The sequence below is a fragment of the Electrophorus electricus genome, chromosome 15 (assembly GCF_013358815.1).
Source record: "Electrophorus electricus isolate fEleEle1 chromosome 15, fEleEle1.pri, whole genome shotgun sequence".
In the NCBI taxonomy this organism is placed as follows: domain Eukaryota; kingdom Metazoa; phylum Chordata; class Actinopteri; order Gymnotiformes; family Gymnotidae; genus Electrophorus; species Electrophorus electricus.
Window position 1 is genome coordinate 4,189,552 of NC_049549.1, and position 20,377 is coordinate 4,209,928.

The 20,377-nt window shown below is 44.6% G+C and overlaps 1 protein-coding gene across 2 annotated transcripts in view; it reads left to right on the forward strand.

The window, feature by feature from the left end:
* The first annotated feature begins 410 nt into the window (after positions 1-410).
* Positions 411-20,377, forward strand: part of nrip1a (nuclear receptor interacting protein 1a) — a 30,341-nt gene continuing 10,374 nt past the window's right edge. The window contains exons 1-2 of one of the 2 annotated variants that reach the window (XM_027024335.2): positions 411-644; positions 13,353-13,413. The gene's annotated coding sequence lies outside the window, so the exon portion shown is untranslated. The remainder of the gene's footprint in view (positions 645-13,352; positions 13,414-20,377) is intronic. The other variant, XM_027024336.2, reaches the window with a different exon arrangement.

Consider the following 20,377-nt stretch of genomic DNA (forward strand, 5'->3'; position numbering starts at 1 on the left):
TTGCATGATAGCTTAATGTTTAAGAGAGTTCTATCATCAGAAAAAAAAGCAGTCTCACATTCCAGAGTGCATGATTAATCAATTATTGATTACCCTAAGTAATAACCCATACATGTTTTGCATGTTCAAGCTTTAGAGACTTATTCGGTCTGTGTGTGCAGACTTTTATGTCTATTTTTAACAGTAGCTGAAATGAAACCCCTTCGGAATCTTAACACGTAATGACCAGGTATGCGCCAGAAGAGGTGAAACTCCCCTGTGCCGCTTACATGTAATCATACAGGAACTTAATATAGGTCTACCTAATTATATCATTGGGTTGGTAGGAGAATTAGACGTACTGTAGCTTTAAGACTGGCGCCCATGCTGGGTATAGGAGGAGTATACATGGCATTGCAGAGTGCCGGGGATACCTTCAATAAACAATTCAAGTCAATCGACTGCAGGACTCCGGCAGAAAGCGTTAGAAAACCGCGTCGTTCGTGTAGGGAAAAGGCGCTGTCGGCCCTTCAAAACCGAAAGCCCGGCGAATTTGGCGTCGCCCGCAATAGGAAGAAAGCTGAACATGCTGTCGAAGGCTGTCGCGCGTTTCCGAAAACGCAACGTAATTCTCAAAGGAATCTTGTCTAAATCCATTTGAACAGGTACGTGCGGAACTGAGGGTAAACCTGTAATCTTAATCCGTAACATTAGGTGTTTAAAAACAATGCACGATGTATTGCCTACACGAACCGAACCTCGAATCGAATGCGCCAGCCTGCATTGTTGCGTTAAATGTGGGGTGCAAATGACTACGTTTGAACATCTGCGCATAAAATAAGCAAAACGAGCAAATGTCACACAATGCGAGGATGTCGAGGTGGCCGACGTTTCCATTTGTCTCATTGTGCCCAAGCGTCGGTTTTCCACTATAGCCTGTGTTTTCTCGCATACATAGCCTGTGTATACGAGTACACATATAGTGTACATACAAATCTGCTCAGTCGAGGGTGAATATTTTGTTTCGCGAATAGGCTACAGTCGCCCAGGTGACATGGAAATTACGAACGGCAGACAGTATTAATGACAAGTGCAAAGACCCCTTTAAGCCAATGAGAATTTGGGCGCACCATCCGATCTAGTCACAAAACAACACATGCAAAAAATAGAGGGGGATCTTATGTCTTTGCCGGTCATTCATGGCACATCACCAATACGCATATTATTGTTGTTGATCATCATGGACCCTGTTGTGTGTGCGCTAGCTCGTTTGAGTAGATATACAAAACAGCCTTAGTAACGCAGTTCCCTCGGATCCTATAGCCTTCTTGATCGTGACGGATGCTCGTACATCTTGAACTCTGGAATATTTTTACCTATAGATTGCAGTGTTTGGCACTTGCCACATATGAAACTAAATATTCAGGTTGAAGTCCTTTATTCGCCTATGGTGTGAGCTGTGTATTCCCCAGGAGGACATCTTAAATGTTTTTTTAGTAAGTAAAAAACCTAATAAAGTATTTCTTATCATTTTCCTTATGTAAGATAAGCATATAGTTTGTTAACTGTTGAACACCATGCTGCTTGGAGTCAGTGATAACTGGGAGTATAGATTTTGGCACTGAGACTTTATTAAGTTCTTTACGCTTCCAGTCAGTATGGATCCGTGGAGAGTAGTCGTAAATGTCAAAAGGTCAGAGGCTACAGGCTAAGGGGTCACAAACCTATTAGTATGTAGGTTTTTGTTTGTTTGTTTTTTGGCATGCAAACACCCCTCATCTTTGGAGGACTATCAAGACATTATTAGTAATTATATATTGTGTATTTATACTGTGACATGTAAACATGAACAAAGTAACAGGTAGTATAGACATCAACAACAGAAAAAAGGAAAACCTTTTTTTTTAGTTTCTAGGTTTGTAAATGGAGTTTGTAAACGGTACTCTGAAGTTTTGGAGAAGAGGCATTCATATATACAATTAGTTATGAGCATTGTGCACAGTAAAAACATTTGAGAGATTTTTTTTGTGTGTGTGTATGTTTTGGGTTATCTTAGCAATTTGTGCAAATACGGATCCACTTTCTGTATTTTACCAAATCGGAACGGTTGTGATGGTAGCTGCATGGTAGCTGGTATCTTTACTTCAGCCCTGTATTTTACAGTGTTTAAACTATGTTGGGAAAAGCTTGCTGTATTGCAAACAAACTTGCCCCTACACACAAATAGAATTTGGAGTGCTGGTTTGGAATATGCTGAAGCTTTCATTTCTAGTGCTTTGTGATATTTGTCCTCTGAGCTTTGCACTACTCCTTCTTCAAACGTCTTCTGGTTGTCGGCAAGCCTGAATAGAAACCAAATGAAAGCTTCAATTGTGTTGCGTAAGACTGAACTCCCTGATAAATGCACTTTTCAAGTATAGATGTTTCAGTTGCTGTTGCACTGCTTTGAGACGACCCCAGGGGTGGACAGTTTGAGTACAAAATACAGGTTTGTGAACTCTTGCTCTGTGTTTGTTCAGTGAAATTACCGTGCCAGTTTATCACTTGAATTACAGGGCTCATGTGATGGGACTTTGACCTTCATGCTGAATGCAATTAACTGAGAGTGAATTAGAAATGCTGTTGTATGAGTGCAACAAAGAACGACAAAGCAGTAAACAAAAAGGGACACTCCAGTGGAGTATGGTTTTTAGTATGTGTGTGTGTGAGAGAGATTCCCTATGAGTGAGCATGTTGTGGTTCAGTGCTCACAAGCTAATACTCATCTACTGGACATAAGGTCATCACGTCCCTCAATCATGACCCATAATTGATTGACCGTAATGGAGACAGAGCTGCATTATTCATAGTTTGGGAAGAAGAAGGGGAAAAAAAGCAACACAGCAGAGCCACACTGAGATGGAGGTCAGATCAATCAAGTGGAGAGGGCCCAACACAAGCAATGGTTTGCTCCAAAGACACCTGGACATGGCCTTGTAAACTCCACAGTTCAGTGTGAGCATGCCGGCCAAGATCTCAGCACTGCAGCATCTTTAAAAAAGAAGACATTTACAGTACCTCTTTAATTGGCTCACGCTGTGGCTTGCGACGGGGAGGATAACGGGGGGGGGGGGGGGGGGGGGGGAGTGCAAGGAAAAAAAGACAAATGCAAGCAAAGAGTCCTGTATTAAACTAATGGCATAAACAAAAGTAGAGGGCAAAAGGAAAAGAAGGATCTTAAATCATGTCTCCGGGTGCCAGATCATCTGTCAACAGTGCCACACAGGAATGATTTTTCCATCTGTGGAATAGAAATGTCAGCCCAGGGCGAGCGAGGTGCATTGGTGACATTTTTATAGAGTGGACTGGTATTATGCACGTAGTTTACGGGGCACGTGCGTACCACCGTCCTGCGCATGTGAGACCACATGCAACACCTCCACCGAGGAGGTGGTGGCTGGCGTGGGAGTCAGGAAGGTGGAGGTTTCAGAAAATTGCATTTTCAAAATGGGCTGTTTCATACTGAGTTACCGCTTTAGGTAGAGGTGCATCTTGGGTGAAGAGAGAGGTGTGGATGGCCCCAAAGCATCTTAGTTTGTTGGGATCTACTAACAGGTTAGAGATTATTGAAAGCCATATGGCCATGATAAAAAAGAGTGCTATCTGTATGAGTAGGTTCGCAGTGTATGTCTCATGTTCCTTTTCAAGAATGAGCTGTTACGTTATTGTCCACTACACGTCTTCGCTTGTGTTCCACCAGTAACAATGACGGCATGCTTAAAGAGATAAGACAGAGCTCAGTATGGCTGTTATGAACAGTTCAGTCATTCAGGTCTTTCAAGATATCAGCAGTTTGGTGAATTTAAAAGTGGCTTTATGATGCTTCACTGTTTCTGGACTATTTCTAGCCTGGTTGTCTTTAATAGAGATCCATGATTGACGAGTTCTAGGGATTTAACAGGGAGCTGGCTGATGGATTGGTGCCTGGCTGTTTCGGGCAGACTGAATGCCTGCTCTTGGCCCAGCTTCTCTGAGTATCTCTAATGGCCACTGAAAGAGAGGCCGCGGTGGTTCCCGATGCAGCAGGCTCAGCATAATTGCAGGCTCGGGAGGACATGCTAGGGGTGATGGTTAAAGTGGACTTAGGGCTGTTATTCAACGGCACCTTAATTTAACTACCCCGCAGTTATATTGGGCAAAGCCCACTGAGGGAGGAGGCTCAGCTGAATGCCAGTCATCCTACACCCATACACAGACTTTTGAAGGTTATGGGCCCGTCTGTATCTAAGGCCCGACGGATTGATGAATGTCATACCTCCTACCCCTAACCCCATATCCGACCTACCCCACGTCCCCTCATCGAGCAGAGATGTCTGAGTTCAAGGCCGCTGGAGTGCTGTCCCTTTTAGGGAATGGAGTGGGGGTGGGGTCGGGGGAGAGAGAGATTGTCCTTCACAACTTCCTAGCTGCCTGTCTTTTCTGGAGTCTTCATAGCTCACAGAAGGGCACTGTGTGGCCTACAATAAGCCGGAGCCGCAGAGCACTTCACTATTACATAATCGTGCGACTGACACCGTGCGGGCATTTGTCTTTGGCCTCCGTGAAACAGGGTGGGGCAGTGATGCGGACAGACAAGGCATCCCAACTTCATTACCTCTTGCTCTTCGGAGGACCTCTTTAGAAATTAAATTTGCTCAGCAATTAACTAAAAGGGGATTTTTTTTTCCAGAATTTATGAATGACTGAGAAGATTGATATATGGTGAGAGATAGAGAGTGAAACGGTACACAGGGGCATTTGTTGAGGAAGGTAAAAGAGGGTTATGGATTTACTGCCATATTGAAACAGCTGTTTTCCTGAACATGTAACAAGGTTGGAGCATGAATTAGTACATGTACTGGGAACATGACACCATATTTCTCTACTATATTTTCAGTACAGTGTTCATTCTCTGAGACATTGCAATGTGTTGATGTCTACGGGGTTGTGGCATGGAATGGTACTAATTTCTGTTCATTATTATCATATTGGCAAGGAGACAAAATGCAAACAGAACATTGATTCTGATTGATGCCTAGATTCCAAAGGCTTCCATTCCATGATTCCATTACTTCCATTAATGCAATTGTACATACATCAACTCCCACTGTGAAATTATGGAGAAACATTTGGGAGGTTTTTTTAAATGTTGGACATTTTATTTCTATGTAATTCAGTGAACTGTGCAGCAGTTATGCTGGTATCGCTTACTATGCGTGTGTTACTTGATCCTATAGGGGTTAATTAAACTGAGTCCATTCATTTAGAACATATGGTGAAGCAAGATTATAGATTATACTAACTGTATTTAAATCCTGCTTGTGTCCTGTTTGGGGGATCTTAGGATGTGTTTATACTTCACATGGTTCAGTTCCCTTTGTCTGGCCCAAGCAACAAAAAGGTTCCTTTGTTACATTTTAGTCATGGTTTGCTTAGTGTTCACACACACAAACTTACAATCGAACCAAAATAAGTTTTTTTAAAAAGTGACACGTATGATAGTCTATGGTCTTAATTCACTTATGGGGGTTGTGCATACTTGGTGATATTTTTACCTTCTGGAAACACAGCTAGGCAGGGTAAAATGGATAAAGGAGTCAAATCAGCACCAGAAATTCCTCTGCTGCACATACCAATGATGGTACGCTACAAAGAGAAGACCTTGTACATGTCTAATGCCTGTACTGAACTGTAATGGAAAACATTTACATTTTTTCAGTGTATTCTGTCCTTTTGCAAACCGTTTAGCCTTCTGTGTTTGGTTCGTTTTGTTACCTTTGGTTTGTCTGGGTTCATACTTCAAATGAACTGCATCAGAATTTGTTAGAAATCTACCAAGATTCACTTGCTCAGGTGGTCTTGGTCCACTTATTTGATGCGCACCAAAGTTCGAAAGGAAGCATTCATATTTACTGTAATGAACGGAGCAATTGCACCAGGGTTCATTTCAGTTGAACCAAAGCTACTAAGTCTGAACACACCCCTAGAAGTCATGTTATTTCAGACCCTCATTTCTGCTTAAACTCTGAGCAGGGGTACATGTCTATGGCTCTATTTTACTGCTGACCTGTATGATTTTCATAAGATGAGTCCAATTTTTGGCCAAAAACTTGGGAAAGAGGTGTTTAACAAGGCATTTCAAAGAATGTACTTTGTTTATATGGTCGTCTTCAGCAGGATGTCACAGCTGAATGCTCATCCTGTATCAGCTCTCTTAAATATAGACACAGAAGAATCATATCTTTACCTGAGCAGTAAGAGATTTGCTAGGATCCTTTAGAAGCCATAGAAAGAGTCTTTTCAGCAGGACAACAGATTCATGGATGGTTTGAACAGTCGAAGGCTGCTTGCCGTCAAGAGCTGCATTGGTATTAATGTGTGGGAACTCCTTCGCTCATGATTTGAGAGGGTGCAAGTGTTGCTCCATGAATCACTGCACTTAAGAGTTAGGCTAGGCTAATCTGTTGCTGAGCAACAGTGGTCACCCTCACACCATGAGTGGGTGTGTAGTCCATGGCGTTACCCAGGGGATGGATATTTATGTAATTATTTATCTATCTATCTTTCTAAAGTTCAGGTCATAGCCCATTGTTTTGCTCTCGTGTGGGTTGGCCCTCCCTGTTTGGGGACAGGGGAAGGAGTCCATGGTGGAGGATGGGTCAGACGTCCCAACGACAGCTGAGTAAATATTACAGTGCTGTGCTTTCCACATGGCACTTTGATATGCTAATGCTTGGCCTTCTGAGAAAGGTGGTGCCTTTAGTCTTGGAGTCTTTTGTAAACCTGTTTTGGTTTTTATGGTTTTCATTGGCCTTTTAGATGTCACTTTAGATTTATCAAATGGCTGCAGCTGTTTAAACTGTTTGATAAGCCAATCGTCTCGTGCCATATTGCACTTCTCTGCTCCTGTTAAAAGAGCGTACAATACTACTAGACTGTGTGTCCCTATCCTGTAGTGGTTATGTCATGATGGACCTGTTTATGTGCTGGTTAAATTACAGGCGTCCAGCCTGATCCTGAAGAGCACATTGTTTTCCTCCAAGCTGAGATAATGATCTTCCAGACCACTCTTGGGCCAGCTCTTCCATGTTCACTGGTGTATTTTTAGTGGGCATCTCCAGCAATGGTCCCTGAAACCTGATCCAGATGGCTCTGTTGAGTGGATAAAGGGCTCTGCGCCTTTGGAGAGTGTCGCCACTGGTTCAAGGTTGTTATCCAGCATGGGAGTCACATCGAGGTCAAGCTGGGTTTAACATGTTTTTGCCAGAACAAATAGGCCCAATATCTTCTGTAAGTCAGCAATGTGGGATAATTATGAACATGGCACCTTCTGAATTGGGAGAAGGCATGGAAAAATACCTATCCACAAAGCTTTGAGCTTTCTACTTGCAGCCTTGTAGAAAACACGAGCACATTTGGAAAGTGTCCATGCTGGCTGCTTTAAATGAATTATCAGTGTTTCATTAATTAGCTGCTTGTTATTTAGCACACAGCAAAACCTTATTTATAAAGGTAACATATTATTCCCATTTTCCCACAAATTGTCACATTGCCTTGGGTCTAAATGAAATGCCTATGATGTGCTCTGTTCAAAATATCGCCAAGCTCAAAAACCACAGTACCTATCTTACCTTGTCCAAACTAACCTGTTCAGGAGGGCCGCTTTGAGTGGCCGTTCCATTAAATGATGAGCCACCGCTCACCCCACCATGCAGTGTGTCACTGTGAGTACATCTTTGTGCTGCCATGGCAACTGTTGAACGCAGAGCCTGGGAGAAACATGGCTGCCCAAGAGACACATCAGTGCGACCATATATGTTTGAACCAGAGTCAGACCCCGAACAAGTTTGAGAATCGATTATACAACAGGATGTTTGAGTTTGATATTTCTTTTAGTATATTTGTACTTTGCCTAAGGTCATATGGTCTTGCTGGCTGTGGTGGCGGTGTCATGGAAACCCACTGCTAGCGACTCAATATCTACACCTATTCTCTCAGTTAATTTTCACGTTGTCCTTGTATTGATGACGAGATGTTCCTTTTAAATTAAACTAACAAACTAAATAGCATTAAAGTTATTGTGTTAACATTGTTAACGTTATCCCGCAGCAAGTAATGGCAACAACTTTTGAAAATTACATCTAGTATGTGTTACCTCAGCTAATGTTGGCTAATGCTAAATGGCAAAAGAGAAACACAGAATAAATAGATGTTTTTAAAATACTTACATTTGCCTTGTATGCAGTTTGCCACGTACAGTCAGTTGCCACAGACAGTCCCTCTTTTAGTAAAAGTTTCATTACCAGTCCTGCACTGACCCAGGTTGGAAAACCAGTCAGACTCAAAGTAGTTAGCACACACGTAGAGGTTTTTGCCGACTGTAGCTGGGACATTGCAATCAAAAATAAACTTTATCCACTCAGCTCTTCTGTCCTCAGAGGCTGGGGGCAGATATAGTGTTTTGTGCTGGGTTGTGCAGCCAACAACAGAGCAGTTCCCATGCTTAGCTTTTAGGTTCGATGTAATGCTACTGGGTCTGGTGCATGTGGGGACCGTCGCAAAGGTAATTCTCAAGCCCTGGGTGGAAATATGGGGGAGGGAGCATAATTCTAATGGACCTGTGCCTAACATAGGAAGGGGAGTCAAATCTGAATGACTTGTTGAATCCCATGATTTCTCACCTAGGTAGCCCATAAAGTGACTTATTTAACTGTTTTTGGGTTGGTAGTCAGTCCAGTATGTGCACAAGCACTAGAAAACTGATTTGGGTTGTTTTGTTTGTTTATTTTTATTTATTTATTTTTAAATAATATGTCCCCTTAAAATATCTCCCTGAAGACTTGCCCGCTGAGATTATGGGGTGAAGTCTTCTCTTAACCTCGGCATGGAGAAGGTCAGAAGGCTTCTAATGGAGTGTACAAATTTAACTCTGTTTGCTTGAAGGGTAGAGGCTCAGCATGGAGCTTGTAGGCTCACTGCCGAGTACAGCGTTCATTTGAAGCATCAGCATAATGGAAGTGGAACACGGACCCAGAACTGCTACGCTCTGTGAAAATCATCTGGGCCAAAGGGGCACAAAATGTGTGGCACTCGTCTGATTGCTAGAGCCTGCCGATAGCAGAGTGAATCATATTCGCTTGACATGATAGTAGGTGCCTTTTTGTAGGAGGAGGATTATAGCACTACTACTTCTTTTTAGGTAAAGTTTCGAGTGGCAGCTTTTAGCCAAATATGCTTTCCCTGACAAAGAATGTGTTGCATAAGATATGAGGGGTGATGAAGCCGTCACCTTGAATTCAGCTGGTAAATTCCCCCCGAAGCCTTGGAGACAAGTTTATCTCATTTCACGATGCCAATGTCAAGCTGAGGAGAATTTAAATGGTCTGAAACAACCTTTTTGAACTTGTCAGCCGTGAGATGCCGAATGGCGTGCAACCCTTCGTGAACTGAGCTAAAACTCCAGTCAGCTGCAGTGACACCATTTCAAACATGGTTCAGCGAATCGGCTGTTTATCCACAGCGGCTGAACGCTTCTTTCTGTACCAACTTTCTGTGCCATTGTGCTGCTTACATAACGCTGTTTAGCGGTTAGTGGTTGACGCTCTAGCCAGACATCTGACAGAAGTGCCTGCCCCTCCCCCCCTCCCCCCCATTATTCTCTTTTTCTAAACCATCTGCCCTTTTTTGTGGATTGACCTTACTGATTAGGATGAGATTAGAGCTGACCTGAAAACATTTGAATGCCGTAAATAAGGGCAATGATCTAATTAGTGTTTGCGTCTATCCGCTTACGTGCTTTGTGTGGGTTAGGTGGAGCTAGCAAGGAGAGATGAAGGTGATAAAACATCCAGGTTGCCCGTAAATGTGATGAAGACTGGAACAGTGCTGGGCACAGCCGTTAGAAGATGTTTTATAGCGGTCCTGCACGTTCCGCCTACGAGGGGCACGCATGCGCACGCGGGCGCACACATGTAAACCTATCTATCAGAGAGAATTGGCATGCATGTGAGTGATGGGACCCACTGCTGTCATGAAAACCACAGTGCCCTCCGCACACATGCAGACATGGCTGCTTTCCATTGAAATAATGAAGAAGCTGTGATGGTCTTTCTTTTAATGTAATTAGTCATAGCAGAGTAGCCGAGCTGGGTCACTTGGTTGTGCTCACTTGGCAAATGACATGGAGACATGAATATCTTGCTGACGTGCAATATCTGGTGGGGGAATGCTGAAACCTGGCTTGCATCGCATTCACAGAAAAATAAATAGTATTTGGGAAACTATCTATTCCATGTCTTGTGGTTTGTTGGTGGTGGGCTTAAAACAAAGAAGAGAAAATATCGTTGTTTAGATTTTGAGTGATCCCCCCCCCCCATTATAATCACGATCGACGGGCCACTAATATGCAAAGATCCTTTGTGTGCCCTCCACGCTAACAGATAGTGATGCAGTCCTCTGTGGCTCATGGAACAAAGCAGAAAATATAGTTGCTGGCTGCAAAGTACTGCAGCGGGTGGCTTTTAAAATTCTCTTCCCTTTCAGCACGCGGTAACCTTGCGCTCCTCTGACTTCATCCCCGAACAATGTCAGATCCATGTAGATGAATATAATTAAACAGGCGCTTATCATCCAGGCGGGGAAAAGTTTAGCAGTGGGTCAGCCTTGTTTGCCTCCCAGTGCTGAAGGTCAGGGCAGGGTTGGAGCAGCAGTTCGCAAGCAGGAAGGTATGCAGGAGAGGCAGTGAGAACACACTGCAGTCCAACACAAGAACATTTTCCAGTTCACAAAAAGGCTATTTTTATATGCACTGTCTGTTTACACCAGTCCAAGACACTGGGGGAGTGGCATTTGTATCCTGCTGTATTAATGCCCCCAGATTATAAACTGGCCTCTGCTTAAAGGAGAATTGGTTTCCCACAGAGAGGGGAATAAAAAGAGAATTTAGCAAATGTAAAAATACAGGTTCACAGAAACCAGACAAGACCAAATGATTGACTGCTGTGTTTGTTCAGACTAACGAGTTACTACTGTCTCCTAAACAGACATAGAAAGACAGAGCACAGGACCCTGTCATGACTGACATAGTCCAGACTGTTCCCAAATTTTTGATTCCTACAGTCACTGAGGAAAAACACTTCTCTTAGACGCTGTGTGGCACAATATGTCATTAAAAAAGGCGAGGGATTTTCATAGTCAGAAAGAATCCTCCGCCATTAGTTGCTTCAATTATCTCCGTGCTGATTGGGTGAAGCGGGCGAAAGAGTGTGGTCGCCACAGTCCTTGGCTAGAAGCACTATTTAATTAAGATGTGTCTGTCTCACATACAGTCTGCCTGATAAGGGTTCGAAAACGCATCTGGCCATATGAGTGCTTGATCTCTTTTCACTGGGGTTAATGAAGGTGGGCCCCTTAGAGTTGTGTGATAAAACTCTCTGGAACTTTTCTTTTGTTTGATAAAAAAGAAACAGGATCTGACCTATTTTCTCTTCAACAAAACAAGACTTAATAAGCCTTGGCAACTAAGTTTGAAGAGTTTGGCTTCGCTTCAGTATGTGGGGCTGTGTATGCTGTGCTATAAATGAACAACTTTCCAGGATATTTAACAAAAAAAATAAAAAGTACATTGTAAGGAGAGATTAAAGATGTGCTAATTCTATGTTATATTTTCTTTCATAGATAAGAACTAGGGACACTGAAAGCAAACTTAATGTTGTTGTTTTTCAAAAGTAAGCATGTAACTGTAAACAGCTATATAAAGAGTCCCAATGAAAATTGATCACACATGTTTACGATTAGCATATTTCATTCCATTTCTTGTACTGTGATGGTGACATTTGGTCTCCTGTGATGTGATATTCCAATCCACGAGTGTAATACATATTAAACTTTATAACGTGAACATAAAAATGAATTTCAATGTGAAATGGAGAATAAACATTTGGGTTTGAGCTGTTTTGGCGAATAGTGTCAGTTGTTTTCTGAAGGAAGGTGCTCCTGGGAGCTTTTTTTTTAAAATGGTGTTAAACAATAAAGGCTCTGTCTCTGACATCTAAACTGCCTTCACTGAACTTTAACAGGACTTGGTCCTGGTATCATATTTATTATAGGTCATGAATTCCTTTTTTACTTACACAAAGGTCACTTCAGTGCAACCCCATTGAATGGTTGTAAGAATGTGAGGTAATTATCCACCCTTTCACAAGTTAAAGGCCCTTGATTGAGTTGCCTTTGAAAAGCTTGGAGGTCACTTGCCATGGTCTTCTTTTATGAAGCTATTCAAACTTGGCTCCTCAGTCCAGGTTCACCTCATCACTCTAGTTTTTATCAAGACACTAGCAGTCATTCAGTGCAGTTCCATATAAATATTTAAAAAGTGTATATCAGTGGGCATCCAAAAAAAAAGACAGATCTGCTTGATAGCGGATTCTTTTTGTTCATTTGGATGAGTGAAAGGTTTTCGTTTATGGATCTTCAGGGGGAAAAAATTGCCAGTTTTCACCATGTAAGCCGTATTTTTATCCCAAGAGCCAGTTCGCAGAGTTAACAAGCCGAAGAATTTGGTGTCTTTTTTTGCAGCTGCCTATCCTGCTACATTTTGACAAACCTGTGTACTCCTTGCTTTCAGTTATTCCAGGGAATAATGTCCAAGCATCCCATGGGGTGCTGTAAACGTAGCCAACCCGAAGGCGTAGTATTTGTAGCTGAGGTTCCTGGCAGCTTGTTCTTGCCCCATACCAGAACGGGATGACGAACAACGCTGAGTTCCTCCATGATTTTGCCACGGGTGGGGTGAGGAGGGAGAAGGTAGCAGGCCCTCCGGCGTGCAGGACAAGAGCAGCTGGTTGCCAGTCGGCGGAGCAGTCTAGAGTTTCATTCGCCAGGAGCACCAGCTCCGTTTCCTCGGAAGGCGGCCCTGCACCTCGGAGAACTTGTCGTCATTCACGTCATGAATGTTCTGTCGTAAATGGTCTCCCAGAAAAATCCCCCCCCCCCCATCGTCTTGGGTGTCACTTCACGAAGTGTTAACGTAATACTGCACGTACTAATTTGTGTCTCACATTGGATTGGTTTCATCTCTCTGCTGTATCAAATCTTGTTGTGTTGTTGGGTTTTTTGTTTTTTTTTTGTATTTAATCTTCCTTCTTTGTCTGGCAAATATCTCCCAGTTCTATATTTTATTTTTGGCCAGATGGCTGGATAGCCGTTTGACTCGGACAAGGCTTAGGGTTAAACATCCACAGCCTCACTGAAATGTTCCATCACAGATCTGATAATCCATGCAGCCGTTGGAGAAAAGCAGAACATTCGAGACATCCATCAGGAAAGTGTGAGGGTTTTTTTTTCTTTTCTTGCAGATGCTGTTCAAGGGCGACTGCAGGCAGCGCTAACCTCACTGCGTCTCTGACGCGACTCAAGGTCACACACGCTCACCCCCTGACATTCAACTATCAGAGAGAAAGCGAGAGAAAGGCGCAGAATGTGTGTGTGTGTGTGTGTGGAACACAATGGGGGAGGGGAGGGGAGGATGGCGTTGCTGTACAAGTCATCTCTCCCTGTGTGCTCTGGGCAAACAGGAGTTCACTTTGCACTGGCTAAGCGCTGCCAGTGACTCATTTGCTCAGTCGTTTGCCTTCATCCCTGCCATGTGAGGACAGTCTGAGACGTGATGTTCCCTGGCGGACGCTCCACGTCCCTGCCTTCACGCGGGCCTAGCTCGGAGTTTATACTCCTCAGATACTTTCAGACATCTTTACTGGTAGTTTTTGTGGGCGAGTAAACTACGGAGGTGAGTAAACTACGGAGGTGTGTAAACTACGGGGCCAATCCGAACATTTGACCTCGGCGCTGCGGAATGCCTGCGTCGCAGCTTATTTTGTGTGCGTGTGTGTGTGTGTGTGTGTGTGTGTGTGTGTGTATACACACTCACTGGTGACGGAGGCGGAACGAGAGTGCAGGCCTGATGGCAGGGAGCGTGAACACAGCTTAAAGAGACGGGCCCTCTAAGGGTTGCTGACTCGTTTAGCTTCAAGCCTTATGCCTCACTCTCCCCCCATTAACTTCCTAATCCTGCCTCATTTCTGTTCATTAGCGCCGGTCAGAGAGAACCCTGCCCACCACTGACAGGGCACGCCCAGCCAGGCCGCATGTGGTGGGTAGGCGTGTTGCCTCATCCCAGGACCATGTTCATTACTTTTGTCTTTTTCAAGTCCTTCAAAAGTGCTTATTGTTATTTAAGTGGAAGCGTGCGAGAGTGCGCAGTCAGCGCTTGTTGAGCAGGGCAGGTCACGGCATGAAGAGCAGGCCTGGAGCACGTGGTGAAGGGGCGGGGGGGCAGCCTCAGTACTGGGCGGGGCTACTATTCGCTAGCTAACATGGCTAGCTGAATCATATCAACAGTGGCCCCAGTGGAATGTGTTGAATATGGTACGCTGTATGTTTGCTGCCATCTGGATAGGTCAAGAGGTCAGAACAGGGAACACAAAGGGCGCGCTTTGCTGGCTTCACCTTAGTTTAATGGCGATACCATTTTTATGTGTGTTGTAGTGCCTTCATATGTGTTTGTCTGTTTCTGAAGTCGTTGCGTTCACAGTATGTTCCACCATTTCCTCATCGTGTGCTCCTTTTCCTGCTGTGGGTTAGAATCTGTTAGTCAACCCTGCCTCTTCCTCTTCCCATGTGAAAAATATCGTTTACTGTGTATATAGCACCTCTATAACACACATTTCTATGATTTTGCAAGGAATCTGCTTTGAAATTCAGCAGATATATGGGCATATCATTGTTGATTCAGCAGAATTGTCCTCCTGTGTATCATTCACTTGGCCTCTACGGCTGAAGAAGTCAACGCGTTCGAAAGTCAACACGTTTGAATCTCGCTAGCGAAAACAAACTAGCAAACTTTCTGAATTTCCTGGAAACTAGACCAATCTTAAGACTCATGGCATGGCAAATATTTAGTAGCCCCAGTCGGATTGTGTTGTTGATGTGATATGCCTTACGCAGGCCGTTTTGAGATGGCACAGAAACACCAGTGAAACCGTAGATGCTGACGAGTATGCACTAGGAGACCACACTGCCTACAAGAGGGCATTTCCTCCTCTGCTTGCCTGAAGCACTTGGGAGGACTGGGGAGATGTTCTAGATCAGACAGATGCTCTCTGCTTATAAATGTTCCGCAGTTAATTGTTTGATGATGAAATGCAAACTTCAGCAGGGAGTTTCAGCTGTGCGATTTATGCGGCCACCACACGCTGCTCATTGCAGGTTATCAGGCAAACCTGTTTGTTTTCTTTGATTTCGAATTAAAGTAGTAGTTTCAATTTTAAGTCGCACAGAGAGTTCCTTTATCTAACTTGCCTTCAGCCGTGTTCTGTCAGAGCCTGGTCACATCCTTGAAAACTCTCTGTTCTTCCGTGCTCCCAGTTTTGGCTCTGATGACTACAGAGACTCAACTGTCTTATTAACTTCTCTCCCATCTAGGGAAAAGGCAGGGGACCCAGGCACCCTCTTCTTTTAATGTGCTGGCATTTCTTCAGTCTTTTAATTAAGAATGGAGAGATTATTCAGGCTGGATTCAGCTCCCTCTCCCTTCCAGCAGTTTCATTTATCTCTGATTAAACTTGTAATATTCCATAACTATACTTTCCTTCTTTTTTCGGGGCCATGGGAAGCACTATGGGATGGTGGTGGGGGGGGGGGGGGGGGGCGTCTGAGACAGAGCGAGGAGAAAAACCCGAGGCTTATGGTAAAGGCATGGAAAAATGTAGAGGAAGGTGAGCACATTCCTTTCGGAGGATGCCTGCCCTTGGTGCGTCGTCAGCGGCTTTCCGGGGCTACACTCCGGACACCAACGGCATGCCTGCCTGGCGCCTGGTGTCCGCATGCGATTATCTAAGAAGGGAGCGACAGCGAGAGATCTATGGGGTTGCCTTACTGGTGTGATACAGGTCTCAGCACGACAACTTGAGCTTGGCTCGTCAGTTGAGCATGACACTGCTTGTGAACAGAGAGATTTTATTATGGGCCAGATAAAGTAAGAGCAAATTTGGCACTCCGTTCTCTCCCTCCCCTTCTGGGTGGAAATGGTTAACATATCGCTGTAATTGGCACCCACAGCTGCTTGTCCTTTTAGTAGACAGAAGGGTTTTTTTTTTTTCTCTCTGCACCTCCCACCCCCCACTCAGTCACACACACGCACGCACACACACACACGCGCACAAGCACGCACGCATGCACACACACTTTCTTACTGCTGTACCCCTGCTTTGTGTGACAGCTGCCTAATTGGGCATTCTCCAGTCGTAGCGAGGCTGCCTCCTCCGGCCCCGGCTGCCGACAAATGGCAGTGGATTACAGATGAGGACAGAGTGACCCGTTTGACCTTCCCCCAGCAGGGGGTGGGTGGCAGGGGGGAGGAACCAGGCGGGGGCCCGGTTCTGTGCCTCGGGTCACTGGAGGATGAGGTCGTGAGAAGGCGGAGGATCTGCCAGGTGGCCAATGACAGAGTGTCACATGACAGTAGCCTGATGTCAGTATGTCAAGGACGCAGCTAGTGCCGTTAGTGCAAGTGACCCCCCCCCCCCGCCCACATTCATGCACACATGAATGTGTTTTGCTCCTTCTTGTGTATCGCACTCCTCTCTCTCTGCCTCTCTCGCTCTGTTTTTAGGCTAAAATAGAGAGTGAAATGAAAGACAGTCAAGGCCTATGAGTGCTTTAGTTTGTTCATCTTGTTTTCTCTCTCTCTCTCTCTCTCTCGCTCACTCTGTTCTCATTTGCATGTCATTTTTCTCTTTCTCTCTGTCAGTCGCTTTTTTTTTTTTTCTCCTCTCCACCCTCCTGCTGTGTAGGAAATAGCATTGAGGAGGTCGAGTCCTTCTGTTTGAGAGTGATAATGATGCTCGTTATGTACTGAGTAACCCTTTACTGCTCCGGGTGTGTTTTTATTGACATAAAGGGAACATTGCATTACCATTTCCTATCAAGCCTAGTTGTGTCTTCTGAACCAGACAGCCTTTACACGGTGGATTACGGGACTGTGATGCCCGCGCGACTGCATCTCTGGATTTTTCTGCCTTTTTGTCGTATGTAGTCTCCACTCTCCTGGCCTGGCGACGGACTGTACTATTGCTGCCACAAACAGGACAGGAGAACCTGGCACTCATTCAAAGCACAGACGAACACTGAAGCGCACTGAAGCCCAGGTACATCGTGCCGATGCTAAACCAACAGCAGGGCCCTGCACTGAAATTCCAGAGAAAACGGAGGCCCCTGGTGACGGCACGCTTCTTTACACTTCCACCCAAGCGTCGCTAGCTTAGCAAATGGCAACGTAATGACTCTAAATGGGCTTTTCTTCTGCTTATAATTTGTCGCGTTTTAGAGCTTGCTGGAGGTTGAGCCGACCCCCCCCCCCCACCTCCCTACTGGGTGGGTGGGGGGTGGGGGTGGGATGTGGGGAAAGGAATTCACTGCTAAGTGCTGCAGGGTAAGCTGAAGTAATAAAGGTCTTGTCCATTCAAGCATCACAGCTTGGCTTAGCTTTCTTCCCTGAGCAGAGCGGAGAAGCCCTAGTCGACCTCTGTTGCTTTCTCTGGTACTTCTGTGTGTGTGTGTGTGTGTGTGTGTGTGTGTGTGTGTGTGTGTGTACACACACACACACACACACACACGCTCCTGTGGTATAAAAGTGAGTGTGTGGTAACGGAGTGAAGCATCCTCTAAGAGGGAGAGTGCCGGCTTTCTGAGCACCCAGCCTCAGCCTCGCTCTTGTCAACCTGCCAACATGCAATATCATTCAGGCATGGTGGACTGCCATCACTGGTCCGATCTGATGAAACATCCCTGCCGGCGGAGGCTGGCTTTTGTCATGAGTGCAGGAGTATAGTGGGTGGCTGTGTGGATCTGTGCATGTGAAGGAGTAAAAAGACGGTAAGGTGTGCGTGCCTGCGTGCGTGCGTGCGTGCGTGCATGCGTGTGTGTGTGTGTGCGTGTATGTGTGCATGTTTGTGTGTGTGTATGCGTGTGTGTGTGTGTGTGTGTGTGTGTGTGTGTGTGTGTATCGAGGGCATGTGTGCAGCACACAGAGGAGGAGAGTGGGCGAGGGTGTGTGGGCAGGAGGCAGAGAGCAGTGGTGGGGTTACTGCAGGTTTAATGGTGACCTTGTTCTGCGTGCACTTAGATGCTATTCAGTGCCGAGTTGCTCTGAGCAAGCCCTCTAATCCCACACTAACACAGCCACACACACACACACGCACGCACACAGACACACACACACACACACACACACACACACACACACACACACACGATTAGCGGCAGTGGTTATCTGCACAGAGGACAAGCTGCTGCCCTCTGTGTGCTGGTCAGGACTCGGGCACACTGCAGTGTCAACCCCAGGAAGAGAGACAGTAAAGACAAAGGTGGTGGAATGCACACACCCACACAGAGAGAGAGAGAGAGAGAGAGAGAGAGAGAGAGACTGGCTGTCTGAGGTAGAGCCAGCAGCGGAGACATATTAGTATTCAGACCAGCCTTTCAGCCTGCGAAGCAAATTGATTACTACACCATACCTGTTCTTGGCGTCCCTTGGCAAGGCTGTAGGTCTGTATACCAGGCATGTGCTAGTATGGCTGAAAGCTTCCCTGCCTGCTTCCTGTGACCTTTGAGGGTCTAAGATGAGAATAGTTACCAGTGTGTGCTGTTTACATTCTGACAGCTTGTAGTACTGTAGGTTTGTGCACTGAAGCTGTGTGGTGGTTTATCTGATGGCATCAGAATGTACAAACGGTAAACTTTTTTGCACAAATGCATATTGTGATGCATTGCAAAACTGATATTAATGGCATCTGTCTTTATACTACTGAAATGGTTGTGATGTTTCTTTTCAACATTTAAAATGTGTAATGTGGTAATGGCTACTCGTTACCTGTTAGAGATGCTCCCCAACTAATTTATGCAAATGATATGAGGAGGATACAAATAAGAACTACTTTTTTTTTTTTTTTTTTTTCTCAAACAAGCTCAAAAGAACTTTTTTGTGTACAAGCTTAGATTCTCTTCTGGCTGTTTGCTCAATGCCTTGGGGATGCAGATACCATAATCTTTACAGGATTTTTGCATTCACTTCTAAAAAACACAGCAACAGTCAAACATGCTGGATAGCATGTTAGGCCATGTAAATCACCAATTCAGTTTATCACTGCTTGAGTGGTTTTCTGCTTGGAGATCCTTCTGTTGATCAGTAAGAGATTAGGTACGTGCCATGCAGATCAAACCAATCTGGAAGATGTTTATTTAGCGAGAGGAAATTGCTGATGACATGGGCAGAACTGAACCTACTTGCGCTGAGCCCTTGTTTGCGTGTGGAGGAATCCACATCTGATTGCGATTGGTATCTTCTCTGACATGGGTTCTGCATTAAGTAGTGATGTGGAGTATGTTGGTAGCTCAGAGGAGCCAGTTTGCTCTGACCTGCTTTTGAAGTGAGAGAATAATCACACATATTGAGTGTTATGCAGCAAATGTAATTTTTAAATATATTTTAAATATTTTCTTAGAAGTTGAGTCTACCATATGCAGCTCTGTGAGCTTATCTAAGAAAAGTGAACTACTTATATTAGTCATTTTCATTTAGGCAGCATCCACTAACGTGTATAGGAAGCGTTGAGAGATATTTTGCCTACTCTGAGTTGTCTTGTCCCTGATTGCATCATGCTGGGTCAAAATAATAAAAAAAAATCGTCCTCTTGCTTATGGGGCAATAACTATTCTCAATAACAAATGCGTGATAAAGCTACTGTATTTTGTTGCTTGTAAAATTAGTTATTTAGGTAAAGATCTGGAGAGATTTTCTTGAAGTAGTTTACCTTATTAATGGTCATGCTCGGTACTCCTCAGATAAGTTCTTATGAATGTTTTCATATTACTTACAGCACATATCACAGTTATCTTTACATACAGTTCACAACAATTCAACGAAAGTAATAATTTCCTGCTTGCATGTTTCTGTGTGTGGTCTGGGGCAGATCTGTAATTGCTAACCTATTATAGTTCGGGACACTATGTTCAGTCTCTCCACATGGTTGGATCCACTCTGATAAGACCGGCTCTGAATCGCTTACACAGGCCAGCTCTTAATGCGCTAGCCCAGTTCTGAGGAATAATCATTGTCTAATGGTCCCAGACTGACTCCCACAGCTACAGCAGTTTTCCTCCAGGAAAAGCGGGCCATTTCTCACAGACAATTAGGAGTAGGCTGCAAATATTTTGGTTGTTCTCTCATCCTGAATCTTGTCTGTAATCAGATTTGGCCTCGTCTCATACACTGACTTCAGTAGGTAGTATCAGTTTGTTTTGATGTGGTAAACATCGGAGGATG